Source organism: Aquila chrysaetos, chromosome 5, assembly GCF_900496995.4.
Source record: "Aquila chrysaetos chrysaetos chromosome 5, bAquChr1.4, whole genome shotgun sequence".
NCBI classification, from domain to species: Eukaryota; Metazoa; Chordata; class Aves; order Accipitriformes; family Accipitridae; genus Aquila; species Aquila chrysaetos.
The window spans coordinates 66,171,905-66,189,061 of NC_044008.1; the positions used below are offsets into that span (position 1 = coordinate 66,171,905).

General features: G+C 35.7%; 1 protein-coding gene across 10 annotated transcripts in view; it reads left to right on the forward strand.

Moving 5' to 3' along the window:
- Nucleotides 1–17,157, forward strand: part of B3GNTL1 (UDP-GlcNAc:betaGal beta-1,3-N-acetylglucosaminyltransferase like 1) — a 133,439-nt gene that overhangs the window by 73,107 nt on the left and 43,175 nt on the right. Inside the window, exon 3 of one of the 10 annotated variants that reach the window (XM_030013168.2) lies at nucleotides 3,347–3,408. The exons of 7 other annotated variants lie outside the window; for them this stretch is intronic. The gene's annotated coding sequence lies outside the window, so the exon portion shown is untranslated. Of the gene's footprint in view, nucleotides 1–922; nucleotides 942–3,346; nucleotides 3,409–6,926; nucleotides 6,948–17,157 lie in introns of those variants that run through there. 2 more of the 10 variants (XM_030013166.2, XM_030013169.2) reach the window with 2 other exon arrangements.

The window sequence follows — 17,157 nt, forward strand, 5'->3', positions numbered from 1 at the left end:
AAAAGATTACTAAAATATGTAACCAAATTGATGTAACCAATACAAGTGCGGTTAGTAGTCCAGTATCTTTACAATTTATATGTTTATAGCTGTGTAAGACCATTCTTCACCTATTAAAAAATAATCTTCTTATCCAGATAATAAAATTATGAATCTGTAATTGTCCTCTCTGCCTCCATATGGGTATGCATTAGATAAAATTAAGTTAATGAGGCTTTTTGGCTGGGGTCTATTTTTTGGTCAGGCATATAAATTAACTGTCAAAATTGAGCATTTTCATTTTGACAGGGAATTATTTTTCTTATAGTGAAACATAATTTACGATATAAATACATGATGAATCAAGCATTGTAATGCACATGACCCAATGGCCCTGTATGCTTTCTGAAGTTTGGAGTTGAATACTGGTTCATAAAAGTTCTTATTTAAAAAAGGGAGGGGAGAAGGGAGAACTGGGGAGAAATTCCCACAGCTCAAAATATTTCTAAAGCTGCCTAACAAAGCAGCTTTAACTCTCTGTATAAAGCTTTCTCTAAGCAACTTGGTGGGTCTGGCGTAAGTATCAACTTTGAACAAGATTTTCATTTCTAATCTGTTTTCCTGTCTCAATACTGAATTATGTTCAGAGTTTTCAGATCATGCTTGCCACAGTGTGACATGGAGAAGCTGCCAAAGTCTAGAGCCTACAATTCTAACTCTGTATTGATTACTGAGAGAAGGCATACTTCTGACCTGCGTGGAATTGCATTTGAACCGTTCATGTCAGTGTTTCATAGTAGAAGTATAATGTTTACCTCATTTCTTGAAGTGATACTTCATTAAAGTATTCCAAGTCTCTTTTTAGGCCCTATTCTAGTATCACAAACTTTTTTCATAGGATTGGAAATATATGGAGATGAATACAAATGCTGCAAACAGAAAGTATAATTTTGGAACATGAGGTATGTGCTTTTATCATGGCCTTTTTCTGTCATCAGTGTATTCCTGTAGCATTTATTATAAAATAAAAAAATAAGCACCTGCCTGATAGGCAGCAATACTGCTTGTAAGTAAAAATATTTACTCATGGGCACCGGATCTTTAGACTTAAAAGTCTTGTGGTGTCAGCTTGGAACAGAATTTCAACAATTCTGTCTTGCAGGTGTATTCTTACACGAAATCATGTACATCTTTATATTTAGGCTGACATTTCTAAAATGTGTCCCTTTTACTGTTGCATGTTTGTTATGTAATAAGGTTATATGTGCAGAATAAGGTTATTGTATGCAGAATAAGGTTATGTTACACATAAGCTTATGTAACCTCATGCATGTTTGTTTTAGTAAGTCAGGTGATTTGAAGGACAAAATTGAATTCTCCACTGCAGGAGACTTTTTTTATACAGTTTTTAAAAAGATTGAAGGAACAGTTTTAAAAAAGATTGAAGGAACTGTACCCTGCTCCCGTAACACAGTCACATAAGACAAGTTTTTACAGGGAAACTCTTCAAATAATGAAAATCAGTGTGTATCCAAAAATAAGCTTTTGATTATTTAAAAGAGATTTTTTTTTTTTAGTAACTTTGTGAGTCATGTTTTCTTTAAGGCTGTTGTGACTGTCGGAATTGTACCAGTGGTTATTTCTTCCACTTCATTCTGATTCCTAACTGTAAGACTTCGTTGACTTATTTCTGTAGTTCAGTTAACAACCTGATTTACTTATAGATAAAGTTTGTCTTCTAAAGGAAAAAGAGGCACCCACATAAACAAGCTTGTGGCTTTTGCTTCAGCTGTTATTGCCTGGAAGCTTTTTACAAAACATATATGATTAAACATGACTTATTAACATAAGTCATTAACACAACTCATAACTAACGTTTACTTTCTTAGAAGTGCAAGACAAGAAGTAATAGGGGCCTTTTTCCCTATCAGGATTTACTATCCATCTTTTCTATATATCTCTAAAGTCATGTGCAAGTATCAACTCTTGAAAAGGGTTGGAAAAAAAGCGCAAGTATTAGAAATGAATTTAAAAATCTGTCAGCTTTTCTGTGTGTCTTTTTTCAAAGTATTAGGTACTGATCGCTTGAAAAGCCTGGTTAATCTGCTGAGTGAGATCAAAAGGAAAAATAAGCCTCAGTTCAATTTAGCGTTGCTTGAGATTTATGGATCCTGTGCTGCTCATTTGGCTCGTGTCTGTTTTTTAACCTGTAATTCTAGAATTTGGCAGGCTATTTTCTTCATAGAGGTCTGCTTGCTGTCTGGTGAAACATAGTTTGGGCAGCAATAAAGTAGATGGAAAAGTACAAGTGCAATTTCCCTTTTTTAGTTTCTTTCCTATACAAAATGATAAAAAAAAGACACTCCCAGTAAATGAAGTATTGAATGAAAAAAGGGCTATTTGAAGACCACCTCAGACTGGGAGAACTCTGAAAAGTAGTGGGTGTCCTCTTTGCAGTATTAATGTGTGTAGGGTTTGTTTGGGTTTTGTTTTTTTTTTTTTTTTTCTCCTGTGGAAAGACTACTGGCTCAATTACACGTGGGTGTGTTTTGAGGCTCTTGTTACAGAAGATCTTCTTGTATAAGGGTCTGTGTTTTGGAGCACACCATGCTTCGTGCACAGCTGGTCTATATGAAGTAATTGACAGTTCTATAGCCTGATTGTTACATTACTGTTTCCTGGAAGAGACAGATTGTGTTCACCAGCTTAATCCTCAAACATGTGGTCTATATTCAAATATGAAATGAGGCGTAACTGTGAACAAGCTTTATGTTTGGTTGGATTTATTTTGGTATATGCCAAATATATGTTCCATGCAAGTGCATCCCCTGGGTTCTCTTCGTAAATTGCTACTGCGACTCTTTCTATCAGACCGGTATCTCAATTCCTTTTACTAGGTATGTGTTGCATACTGGGCTAAACCTTAAGCTTCAAGCAGATTCCATTGAGAGGCAATGTTTATGAAAAGACAAATAAAAACTGTTTGACTGTTTTCCTTACTCACCTGTTGTTTCTGCTTTTGGTGAATCATAAACTTTCAGAGAAAAAAGTAAATGTTAATGGAAAAGAAGTAATTTTTGAGTAATGATTGAAATGATTCTCTCCATGTTCTGTTTATCATATGAAATCTGTAAAAGAGATTTTTATTGTATATTCTAATAGCCTCTACAGCTCAGCAATGAGTGAGAAAATATTAAAATTAATTTACAGCTATCTATTTGATGTAGGGTGATTTAGGATGCATTTGGGAAGCTCATTAATAAAACTGTGTAGATTAAATTAAAACCAAATCCACATGTTTTAGTCTGTAAATGCAGACATTTATAAAATAAACTGGTATATCATGTTACTTTTGTTTTTCTTTAAGATGACTTCATGTGAATGAGACTCAACTGTGGAGTTATGAGATGTGTTGGAACATGTTGAAAGGTATTAGCCTTATACACAACATCACCTCTTTTGAGTTGAGTAGATAGGCAGACTTGGGGTCTTGTGAGTTGTTTCTGTTATGGGATAAGCTAATGAAAGCAGCAGATACTTCTTGTCATAGTCTAGTTTCTTTACCCATGCAAAATCTGATTTTTTCCTAGATAAAGCATAAAGGAAGCAAAAGTAAGCAATTTCTTCAGCCTTGTAGGTTTTTTCTGCAAGTTCTTGCAGTCCTATCTGCAGCTTTTGGGTCCTGCCCAAAGGTCTTCTGCAGAGTGCTTTTATTTCCATCACCTTCCCCCCCTCCTCCATTTCTCTCCTCCTCTCTCCTTGTACTGTTTTGGTTACCTATTCCGTACTGAAAATTGAATATAGTTTGGTTTTGTTGCATACAGGTTAGATACTAAAATTGTCATCTGAGAGAGATTTCAGCAGTCTGCACCTGAACAGTGTCTGGCATTTCTAGTGTGGAATGTCTGCATAGGAGGCTGACAGCATATCTAGCAGCAGACCTGAATTGTAATCTTCCTTTATCTTTGAATCTTTCTTTCATAATTATAATTGTGATTATTTTTCTTTTTCCTCAGAGGACACTGATGTTTTACCTTTTCAAACACAAAAAGAAAAATTTGTATTCTGTTTCCTAGTGACGCTCTTTGATCAGAAGATTGTGTTAACAATTTCTTTTTTATTTTGAGACCAAGAGAGAAATGCCCAAGGGTAACATAAATCATCTCTGAGTTCCAAGAGCCTTTCTTTTAAGTAAAGAATTTTTTCCTTACAGGATTGAAACTTGTCATCTGTCACCAGATCTTGAGTTACTTATTTGAGATTTTAGCACCACGTTCTGTCTTCTGCTGAATTTAGGGGAAGCTATTTACTCTTCTAAACTGAAGGCTAAATATGTAGCCAAGCTTTTCATTTTTAGATAAACATTCAAAAACCTCATGGTTTTGCTCACTGATATCAACTACTAACAAAATAACTTCAAATATTTGCAAATATTCAGAAGCACAACAGCTTAAGGAGATTGCTTGATTTTACTGACAGAATGCACACACCCCCCCCCCCCCCCTTTTTTTTTTTTTTAAGTGCAAATCAAGGTATATTGGGTCTGGCTGGGGTGGAGTTAACTTTCCTCATAGCAGCCCATATAGTGCTGTGCTTTGTATTTGTAGCTGTAACGGTTTTGATAACGCACCAGTTTTTTGGCTATTGCTGAGCAGTGCTTGCACTGCATCAAGGCTGTCACTGCAACTTCCCCCCCACCCCAGTAGGCTGGGGAGTGGGCAGGAGGTTGGGAGGGGACACAGCCAGGGCAGTTGCCCCCAACTGACCAAAGGGATGTTCCATACCATATGACTTCTGCTCAGCAATAAAAGCTAAGAGAAGGGGGGCGTGTCTTCCAAAGCAGCCACTATGTGTGCTGAGGCCCCACTTCCCGGGAAGCGGCTGGACATTGCCTGCTGGTGGGAAGTAGAGAATCAGTCTTTTTTTTAAATTTGCTTCCATGCACACCCTTTGCCTTTTTTTTTTTTTTTTTTTTTTTTTTCCATTAAACTGCCTTTATCTTGACCCATGAGGTTTTTCATCTTATTTTCTTCCCCATCCTACTGAGGAGAGGGAGTGAGAGAGCGGCTTGGTGGGCACGTGGCAGGCAGCCAAGGTCAGCCCACCACACAAGGTCTGGACTGCCTTGGAGTTGTAGGACACAGGCCAGTGTGTTGCAGGACAATTTATCTTGTTTATGAAAAGCAACAACAATGGCAAAGTAATATGCTGTAAAAAGCTCATACTTTGCTCCAACTGTTGAAAATGAATTATAGTACAGGCCCACATAGTAGTGTATAATACATTTCTATGTTTCTGCAATTTCTTTAAAGCTGCAGGGTTCATTTGCAGTCCAAGGGCTCATTTAGGAGCAGTGCAGCATTGACTGGAATGGCTGAAACTGGTTTTGAAACTGCACAGTCAGGAAGAGCTTCAAATGTAAAGCATAAAAGTTCTTAGTTTTCTCTTGCATTAGAAAAAGCCTTGGTTTCACGTTTTTTCAAGAGAATGGTTTATTTCAACTAAATGGAAATATTTAGAACATAAAGGACATTCCTGCACAAGATTAGGGTTTTTAATATGGAATGGATTTTGGATTTTATATTCTGTTGCTATTTTAAATATTGATGTTTAAAATCATTGTTGGATTTGTGAAGCAGCTGCAATGCTAAGGACATCTTCCGATTGCAGCTGGCTAATGAGAAATTACGTTGAATTGGAGAATACAAACTACGTACCTTATTCTTAGTAAGTTAAGAAAATAAATTATGTCTAGAACAATTTAGAAAGACAAGACTATTGTGACAACAGGTGATAAGACTGAAAAAATTAGTGAAGGACTAAGGTGCTCTCAAAACTATGCATGGTTTGTTTTAAACAAAAAGAACATTGACCCAGACCTTTTTTCATAAAGGGAAGAAATGAAATGCATGAAATATGCTTAAAAAGCAAACCTTTGTATCAGTGTTCATCACTGAAAAAACTTCATTCGAGATTTTTAAAGTTGCCACCCTGCGAAAATAACATCTGTTAAAACACAGCAGTCCAAGAGTAACATGTTTCTATGTACCCATTCTTCTTTCATAGTACTTCTGACTTGCAATATTTAGTTTAGTACAGTAAACATTGAGATTCATTTTTAGTAAACGACTCCTGAAGCTAGAGTAATTTGCAATTTCTGTAAAGTGTCATCATTAGGAAATGCATCGTTTTTAGGAAAAAAGCATGGTATTTCTTAATTTGAATAAGTTGATTTGAATCACTGATAGCTATCCTTGTAATCTTGTGTAGCTCAAAAGATAGACTAACCCCTCAAGGTACATATCTTTTTATTTTAAATAAAAATTAGTTAACTAATTCCATAACGTTATAGTTTCTATTAGTGTACTTCTGCAAAAATACTGAGATCATAAATACACTATTTTCTCTGAGCTACAGTGAACATTTTGTTATCAAAAGATATAATTAGCTTTCTAAGATTTAGGAAAAGAAAGGATGAAGTTTGAATCATTTGTCATGGCATTGAACTTAAAAGTTTCCTTTATTTATTTATTTAAACTCATGTGAAGAGGTGCTAGGTCTCATGTTGCAGCAGAAATGAGATAATCCAGGTCTGACAGTTCTTGTACAGCATATGCATTATGTTATTTTGAACTGTTTGACTGTTAGACTGAAAAATATTTAAACAGAATGCAAAGAACAGAACAGCTGTGTTTCAAGTTTTCTCCTTTTTTTCTTTTATTCTTTTTTTGTTTTGTTTTTTTGAAGACCATATTATTTTCCTATCCTTCTCCTTCAAAGGAGAGCTTGTTTGTTTTGTGTTCCCTAAAGTAAAACAGGAAGACACACCCTTCCTTCGTTTAATGATCATTTCGAGCATAAGAAGGAATACTTGAATTTGAGTGACATGAAAGGCAAACTACCGTCTGCTGCCATCCCATCGGTAATCCTGCTGCAGGGTTGCTGTGGGAGCAGGCACTTCAGAGAAGGTGATGGGATGGGGTGGGGTGGCCAGCAGGGCCCAGTGGAATTAGCAGGGCAAATGCTAAGGGAAGGGACGTGCAGAAATTTATCTGGACTGATAGCTTGGAAGTTGGAAACTTTATAACTTGGAAGTTGAGAATAAGACCAGCCTGTCACAGAAATATCAAAAGTAATATGATGAGGCTGAGTAAAACTTGTCCACTTACCTTTTGGTGGCAATAAAATAAAAGTGTCTGTTATTTTTGAACAGGCTTCCTAGGCAGGTGGTCAATGCCCTGAGCCTGTCAGTATTTAAGAGGCATTTGGACAATGCCCTTAAGAACGTGCTTTAACTTGATCAGCCCTGAATTGGTCAGGCAGTTGGAGTACGATGATCCTTGTAGGTCCCTTCCAACTGAAATATTCTATTCTATTCTTCTATTCTATTTGTATGAAAATGGGAGGTTTTTAATTGTAGCTGTGCTTTAAAATATTTATACTCTCTTAAAAACTTTCAGGTACACTCTTGATGTCCAAATGACCTGGTGTTTGGACAGGCCATTTTAGAAGGCCTCATAAATCAGCAGAAACACCTTCTGCTCAGGGTATGTTGACACATTCAATGGTGATGATCCCAGGTCAAAGTAGTGATGAATTAATTTTGCTGACTCATTGATCTGATTGGAAGCCCTTTGTCCAGGCCTGGCATGGCACCATGCCTGAACTAACATACCTCCTTTCTCCAAGAGAGCTTATGTCTGCCTGCAGAGGATCTTGTAGATATGTCAGAAATGTATTATGGATCAGAAGGTATAAACATTACATCCAATTATGCAGTGGATGCAGTAATTCTGCTGAAGTCAACGAAGGTAGTGTATATTTTCACTGATATAAGTGGAAACAGAAACATCTTCCATTTAACTTAAAACACTGTACAGCCGCTTTGTGCCTTTTTTTAACTTTACATTTTGCAGATACTGTTTATAAACCTGTTTTATGTCTTTTCTAAGTGGCAGTTGGTATAAACATAGTATCATTGTATAGAATGAAACATGTGAGAAGTTCCCTTTGGAAATGAAGGGAAGAAAGAGGTTTTTATAAACAACCTAATTCAAATTAAAGTGCTTGAAGTGTCACACTTGCTTCAATGCTAAAAACTTGGCACACCTGGTGCAGGGAAGCAGCTAAAGCATGTGTATGGATTAAAGTAAGTGTACTTCCCTCATTTCCTCTGGTACTTCTATTAAAGGGAGGTTTTTCTCAGCCCGGAGGATATTTTCTTTCCTCGTCCTCCGTGGCAGTTGTACAGAACAAATAGCAGCAATAACATACAGCACCATATTCTCTACTTCTTAGAATTAAGTTTTCTCAGATTTCAGTGAAGTAGGAAAATAAATTGAAGTTTTAACTGAACAGGATGTCTTTTCATGTTCCATGAGCTTTAAAGAGCTGATGTCGTTGTCTTCTTTTCATTTTCATTAACAAGTTGGAAGACATGCCAGTCAGTATTTTTTGTGTATTTAGAAATGATGTTGCTGAGTTTGAGGTTTGAGTCCAGAGAACTGCTGTTGGAGTTCCCTCTTTCTTCTTTGGCTGGTACCTTGGTGACTAGTTACTGTACTAACCCAGGCTATATTTCATAGGTCCAACATTGCTGTCATTTTTCACAGGGTGTTGGTTGAAGTATGCCAGAATAACAAGTCCTGAAGGTATTATACCTCATTAGTTTTATGGTCTTTTGGCAGTATTTGAAGTTTTTTTTGAAGGGGAAGGACATGTTTATTATCATGAAACTGGGTGTGTGGCTAAAATGCTTCAGCTGTTTTTGAAAGTTCACAACTTGCAGTTCTTTCACTGAATTCAAATTAGAAAAGAAGACTTGTTGCTAGTAGAGATGGTGTAGGTAACCTTTGCAACATAAATATAGCTTTTATAGATTAATTGCATATTTTTCAGGATCCATTTTCTCTTTAAAAAGCTGCCTTTTTTTCCTTCCAATCTCCAAAGAATTTTGCTGGGGCACAATAACACGTGCATGTGTGAAAAATTGCTGTTCATCAGTATCTCAACCTAGCTAAATATTTAAACATATGCAGCTTGCCTATGTATATGCTACTAAACCAATGGTTTCCTGAATCAGGGTTTAAAACATAATTTCTGAGGTTATGCTGATTTTGGAACTTAGACTCTGTTACTGCAGTATGTGGATCCTTCTGGTTCTATAATTTATTTTACATAGGATTTCCCTGAGAAGTGTGCAGTTTTGAAAAGGGCAGAGATCCCCACTTCCAAAAAGAGGTTATAGTGCTTATGTTGGATATTATTAAACCAAACACAGAAGTCTAATTCCCAGAGTGTTAGATTTGCAGAGTTTCTTATGCAATGCAGGGAAGGATGTAAGTGTTTCTGAAGTGGATTCAGAACAGCCAGAATTGCCTGCGCTGGCTGAGAGGAACTCTAAATGTGCTGGGGGATACTGCAGGGCAGCGGTGCCTTAATTCTAGAAATGTGCTTTTTTTGCATCTTGCACAGGGACTCAGAGCTTCAGGTTTAGAAATCATTTATGTTTTTAATTAGAAGCTTGATTTCTTATAGATTTCAGTAGATATCTAGAGTGAAAATAGTAGTTAGAAGTTATAATGTCTTAATGCAACAGATATGAAGAGTAGTAAATATTTTATAAGAAATAGGAATAAGTATTGTTAATATATTGATTGTGCTTAATACAAAGCTAAGTTGGATAAAGCCTTACTGGGAGATCTGGTTAATGCTCTTACTCTTTAATTTTTTGTTACACTGGCATTGTGCTTGAGCTTCAAAGTTACAGATATTTGTCACCATGACTAGTTTGTTGCAGTGAAACTCCTCATTTGTTTAGTTTGTAACACTGAACGCTCCATCCATGCTGGCAGAGAGATTTGTTGTTCCCTATAGGAGTGTCCAAACTGGTGTCTTCCCTTACTATAGAAAAGATTGGACCAATCTTCATAATAATTTTCATCAACGGTTATTAGAACAAAGAAAGCTTTGCTAAAAGTTCATCTTGGATTGCTGTGTTTTAACTTATTTTTTTACAAGTAGCATGTCCAAAGTTCTTGTTATCAATTTAATGGAGTTTTGGGAAAATTATCAAAGATTTTATCTAAATTTTACAAATTAATGACAGAAAAAATAGGTTTATTAAATATTTTTAAATACAGTATTTCTAAGATACATTGTTATGCGTTTGTGTTTTACACTACCTTTTTTCAGAATTCGTAATTCAGACATTTGAAACCTCACTTAAATCTTAATCATTTTTAGCAGGATGTGTATGACAAACAAAGGTGTTTATGTTGAGTGACCCATGAAGCTTTCAAAGATATAAATCACAAGAGCTGCTTAGTAGATTCTTCCCAGCTGGTGCTATAACCATGTTTGGTTTTCGGTATAGCCAAAACTGCTGTTCTGTTTTCAAATTTTAAATTACATTAAGTACAATTCTAGCATCTACTTCCTCCACTGATTTTCAGCTTTCTGGCAGCTGAAAAATCAACATTTTCTTTTCTGACTTGATTGGCTTCCTTTAGATAGTTATTAATATTTTTTCTTAGGAACTATAGCAAGACCCTTTTTGCTGCCACGTTTCTACGATGCCATTACTATTTATTAATGATACATGCCGAGTGCCAGATAGTACATGTCTAGCGTCCTTTTAGGTGTAAATTTCTGCAGGACAGGATAAGAAAAAGGTATTAAAAAAGAACGTAAAAAATCTTTTTCATATGTGTAGCAGAATTGACTTCCTCTTAATTCTTTGAACATTTTAGCTGTGCTTTGCTTATCAGATTCACGTAGCATACTGAAGCAGTTTTTTTAGAGATTATTTTTTATTACAGAAATTCATTTAATCAATTTGAGGATAATTATAATAGTCTGATTATAGAAATGTATGGATACATGAGGCTTAGGCAGATATTCACCCATTTAAAGGTGCTTACCTGAACTACTGAATTTAGAAGCCTCGTTCTCTTGGAGCTCCACTGTATTCATTAGAGATGGCAACAGAGATGAATTGAGTTGCCCCATGGCAGACATTCTCTATGGTTGAGAGGACCCATATTGCCTGGGCTGCTTGTTTATACATCTCTGATTTAGGATGAATCTGGGCCCTAATCCTTGCTCTTTATTGTTGATTTGTATTGTTCTGATTGAAGCATAGATGCCCTGAAGCTAATTCATATCAGCCTCCACTTGGAAGATCTTAAGCTATTTATTGCCTTCTTTCTTATCATTGAATTCTTGAGACTTTGAAAATATTTTAACGTGCTGGGTAGCTTGAATGACTGACTGTCTGAATAGTAACTAATTTAAACCAGTGATGGGGAATGCCAAGTTCAGACAGAACTTAACATAAGAATAAATGTCAGGAGTGATGCATACTTAGAGCCCAATTTCAGAGATATGATATGATTTTCAAACTACCCATGCTATGAGAGTTTTGGTTACAGAGTAAGCAGTCACAAATAAAAGAAAATGTTAATTAGATTGTTGGCTGGGAGGCAGTGAAAGAACCTACAAAATCAAATCCCACATATAAACCCATCAACAAGTTATTAGGGAGGCTGAAACAAGAGAATGTAGATAGGAGGGAAGAGCTTTGTAGTGCTCTCAGCTCTGTTTTTTCTCAGACTTTTACAAATTGGTGGGCACTTAATTTTTATTTCTGCGTATTCTCAGGATTGGTTGAGGTCTTTCCGGTTTTGTCTTCTGCACTGTTGAAAAACAAACTGTTGTAACAGATCACTGGGTTCTTGACATATATTAGGTCCCCTTCATTATCAAAAAATACACGTGTATGTAGAAACTTCTGCGAAGGTACTGGTTTTTTTTTTTCCCCCTCCGTTAGTATATATCATTATGAGAAAGAGTATTGTGGGGTAAAAGATTAGAAACAGTGTGCAGAAGGCTAGTATTAGGCCATTTATGTAAAACAAAACTCTGAGAAGAGTTTCATTTTTCCCCCTGTGAAATATGTTGTGTTACTGTTTCTTGCACTAACAGTGAAATTTATTTTTCTAAAATAATTAAATAACTAATTTTTATTTTCTGTCCTTTCTTTGTTCTCTCATTCACAATTTTGAAGTGATACAGAATGCAAATCAAACACTCTCGGGGCACTGGAATGCATTTGGTGCTTTGATACCCCCCAAAGACTTGTGATATGATGGAAGACATAAGGGAGAGATTTAGGGTAAAGTTTGCTTTGATTTCCTAAAGAAAACATTCTACTATTGCAGTTGTTAATCAAATAATCAGAATCTGTAGTCTAAAATCTGATCTAATTTTTCTCTTTTTGCCTACTCTATATGTTAAAAGTCTATATGGGAAAAAAAACCACACAAAAGAAATACCATTTGCATTGAAATAAATACAGCAAGTTTGCATGAATATTTAGTAGTTCTTCTGTGGATCTTTTGCATGTACATTAGCACACAGCTGGACTTTTCAAATCCAAAAATGAACTCCTTACCTACAATTCTATGCTTGTATAGAAGGTGCTTGTATTTCTTTCATTTAACTGAGGTTCCTATGTCCCCCGACTTCCAAGTTGCATGCAACTTTTATAACATGAGCATTCATTTGAAAATGAGAATCAGTGAGAATTAGTAGGTAGGATATGTTATGCTTTTTGATAAACCTGAACAATCAAAAATATTTCATGTTTCTCTCTCAAAACACCTGTATTTTAAAATTCGCTGAAGTTGAAACTTGCCAGGAGGTTTATTCACATACCAGCTGAACATTAATTTTAGAAGGTGGTATGTGGAAAAGTTTCATGTGTTGCTTTTTATGTGAATTTGTTTTCCTGTTTATGAGCAAATTTTAGAGAAGCAAACTGACTACTTTGTTAACTGTGGGCATAGCATTATCCACTTTAAAAGGCAAGGTAGTCTTATTTTTTTTGCTGCACACCATGTAGGGAGATGATGTTGGAAGAGAAGTTGTCAAGAAGATGGGTAGGAAAGGAGAAGATGGCTGAGCATTTTACCAAACAGCAGCATATACTTCCACAGAGCTGGCACTCCTTACTAGTGAAGCAGGAGATGTTCTTCAGGGTTAACAGTGTGAATCCAAAGAAAAGAGGATTTTCCAGACCATTGCAGGGCTGCATGATTATCTTCATTCTGTAAGTGTTGTCATCTATTAAATGTTATTTAATAAGTCACAAACTTAGCTGATGTTTTTATAGGCAGAAAATGAATAATACTTTCAAATAGTCTCCTGAACACTACAGATTTTATAACTCTTTGTAAGAGTAGAATTGTCCTATCATTGCAGAAAGGACATTTATGTCATCTTTTGTTTTTCATAGATCTTTGAGATAAAAATCGCTGTGTAAATATATATTTTGTTGTAATAACTTAGAATATTTTAGTTATGTTACCTCATTTGGGTACTGTCTCAATATGTAAAAGACCTATTCAGTCTTCATCCTGCGAAAATACTAAATGACATATCCAAAAGTCAAATGGAAAGATCATTTTTGAGACTTATTACATGAGCATTGGTCAGTGTTGCTTCTTAGCAGATTTCTTTGTTTGTTCTAATCACAATTTAGTATCTGCTAATATGACTTTAAGCAGATTGTTTTTTTTCTTTTGTGGTAAAAGCTCAGCATAAACAGCAAGCCAAGTAGACAACCTCTTGGTACAGAATGCTTTATTTTACCGGATGGAGTAATTCTTCCATTGTAAATACTTGACTCTTTCAATACTGGAAACTCTCCAAAAATTAGAGAGACTTGTTAAGGCACGGATGTTACAAAGACCACTTTTAGCAGCTTACAAACAAGAAAAAAAGATGTAAGACATGCTAAAATCATACAGGCTATTCCCTTTGCAGCATCTATTCTTTTGGTTTCAGCAGTAGGTTAATTCATCGTCATTAGTAGATAAAAGCTCTGAAAAAGACTAGAATAATGGTGCTTGCTATTGGGTTTTACTAGGAGCATTCAACTACGAATAAGAGATATTCAGCAGTGTAGTCGGCTCTCAATTATCCAGCACAATGAGGCTGGCATGGGCTAGCTCAAATAAAGCAAAACCACAGCTAATTCAGTACATATAGACTATAAACCCAAAGTTAATGTATTTACCTTTAGAAATTTGTAAACAGATTTCCTTTCAGCAGCAGATTTAAAGGGGAAAAAAAAAAAGTTAGCTGGAGTGCAGCCTGATATAAGCAGTCTTTACCCTGCATTTCATTCTTTGTGGCACTCTGTTGTAGCCAGAGATGTCAGGAGGAGGTGATGCCATTTTAATACACACCCTCTTAATCATTTCAGATGGTGGTTTCACATCCAACAGTGCAGAGACTCGATATTAAAATTTTATATGACATAGGGAATACTATTTGTATAGAATTTTATGTTTTGGTATAATGGTCAAATAGCTATACAGAGGACTGTCAATGTTTTTCTTAAAGGGAATGGCCTGGTGAAAAGCACTGAGAATGTAATAAACTGTGAGGGACAAGGGAGTTCGTTACAGCAGTTCAAACAAATTCAACTTTTTTCTCCCAGCACTACTGCTCTCTCAACTTTCCTCTCATTACTGTTGTCTGGTTACATTGTGAGAACTGGAAGTGTTGGGATGTAGGGAAGTGGGGAGCAGGGATTTGTATGAGAGATTCATGCATTGTGTCCCTCGAGATTTAGGTATGCTTTAGAAAGTATTAAAATATACCATAAATATTTTAATGAACAGTTTTTCTTTTCAATCTGCATAAAAAGGTAAAACAAAAAGCAAACATCAGCTTTTCATTAATAACATTTATGTCTTGGTTAACCTTCTGGGCTTTCAGCCCAGCCTATGTATGAAAGTGAACACGTTCAGTGTTATTATTAAGCCTATATAACTAGGATTCTAATAACTTTGAATGCAGAATCTTTTTTCTTTTTTTTTTTAATATTTATGTATATTCCTGGCAGTCCATAAATCATGTAATACTTTTACATAGGTATTCTGTACTATACTATTGACTGGCTGCACCTTTGAATAGGCTTAAGACTTTTTATGTATATTTCAAAAAAGTTAAGTGTCAATCACACAGTGGCTGTGTAGGTAAAAGTATCAAACATAAATTATTATTACTACAGCTTGTATACAGATTTGATCATTGGACTGTATTTGTGTGGAAGATTGACCAAAGAGAGAGATATCACTTAACTTTTATAAACTTTTTATAAACCCCCCCCCCTTTTTTTTAATAGTATCTTAATTTGAACATCAATTAATTTCTGAAACATTGGAAGGGATTGTACTCAGAGGTGTAAGAGAACATCTCTGCAGTGCAGTACTTCTACTCCCAGCTATATACTGAAAAGGAAACTAGCTGTATAATCTAGCTAGTTGCTACAGAAAAGAAACAATATAGGTCCCTTCAAACAGTGGTACGAAAACTAAAAATAGATACAGCAACTGAGAAAGCATCATCTTACAGCTGCTCTCATTGGTTCCATTCTTGCAAAGAGTCTGAGTTTCACGCGAACTGTGAAACATTTCAGCCTTCGTTAAGGCTTCAAATCCTGAGGAAATCGTGGGGAGCTGTAGGTCATAAATTTTCCAGGAGCAGGACTGGAATACCTTCTCGGAGGTGCTGAATGCTCTCTGTGTTCACTGGCATTAGCAATTCTCAGGACTCTTGAATGCTTTTTGATTAGTTTTGTTGCTAAGTAGAGTTTGGGATTGTGAAGGTTAAGTACTGCTGATTTTTAGTCAAGCCTGTACCAAAATTACTATGTATATATCAGCCTTTCAGTATGGAGAGTCATGGCATGTTTTATTTCTGAAAGGTACTTTTTGCTGTGCCAGATCCCGGCTTCTTTAGAGCAGGGATTTTCAGCTAATGTCAAAGCATGCAATGATTAGGTGATACAGGCAATTATTTATATAGGCATATGAAAGGGTAAAACAGTTCAGTACAATATAAACTAACTGAATGTAATCTGTACCAGATTGGGTGTTCACGTTCCTTAAAGCTTAATAAAGTTTGTTGTAATTCTTTTTTTGAAAAATCTTATTTGCTGAATACTTTTTTGAAGTAAGATAAGGAGTCTTTTCTTCTCTTCCCTACCTTCCGTACCTCTTCTGTCACAGTAATACACGCACCTGATTCTGGATGTAAACCTGGTAATCTTTAGTAGTGAGGTCCTGGTACACTCACTGCTGAATTGATGCACTGGTATCTTAACACATAATTTTTTCTAAGTCAGGAGTGATGTCCATTAGCCTGTGGTCTACCTACAGCTCACAATCATTATGGCCCTCTGCCATGTGATTTTTTGTTTTGGGTTTTTTGTTTTGTTTTGTTTTCTTTTTCACCTTCTAATGTGTATTGTGTCCAATACCCTGGGTATTGGAAAGTTTTCTTTATCATGACATAAGAAATTGTTTCTAATCCTTGATTTGTGTGGGTATAATTTTCATAAATGCTATAGCATAAGTAGAATTAAATGTGTGGTGTATTTGGGGGAATTAGCTTGTTACATTGGAAAGCAGCCTGGGCCCGTGATTAAATATGTTGCTCTTGTGAACTGCCTGGTTTTCCCTCTGTATTCTTTATGACATAACGTGATAAGGTTGTTTTGTCATCTGCATGTATTCTTTTGGCACATTGCTGTTAGATTTTGATTTGCTGCTTCAGGAAATATAACTTTCCTTGAAGAGTTACTATAAACACATGAATGCCTTTCTTAGTATTGGAACTTAAATTTCATATTGACTGCTGACATGATCTGAAGTGAGCATCAGTGGGGACCAGACTTACATGTGCTGTTGACGGCTTTGAAACACAACAAATCAAAGCCACTTTATCAACTCTTTATATTCTTTAGATATATTTTCAGAGAATCTCTGTGATAGTTGAATGTAATTCAATAGCGAAACAGTTAGCAAGAACAAACCAGAGTAAATCAGTTTCAATTACTTGTTACTTGATCCTTGGAAAAAAACCAGATGACAAAAAAATTTCTAAATAATTTAACAAATACAGTGCTGAAATAGCAGCCTGTTTCTGTCACCTGGAAACTGATGAAGATGGATTCCAATTTGGTTATGACAACACTGTGTTCTTCAGGAATTCTAAATCTGAGCAGATTTATACCTTCATCTACAAGCTTTGTAGTTGGTTTTTAACAAGTTGGTTTCATTCAACTAGATTATATTTAGATAATCTTTACAGCATGCAGTGTAC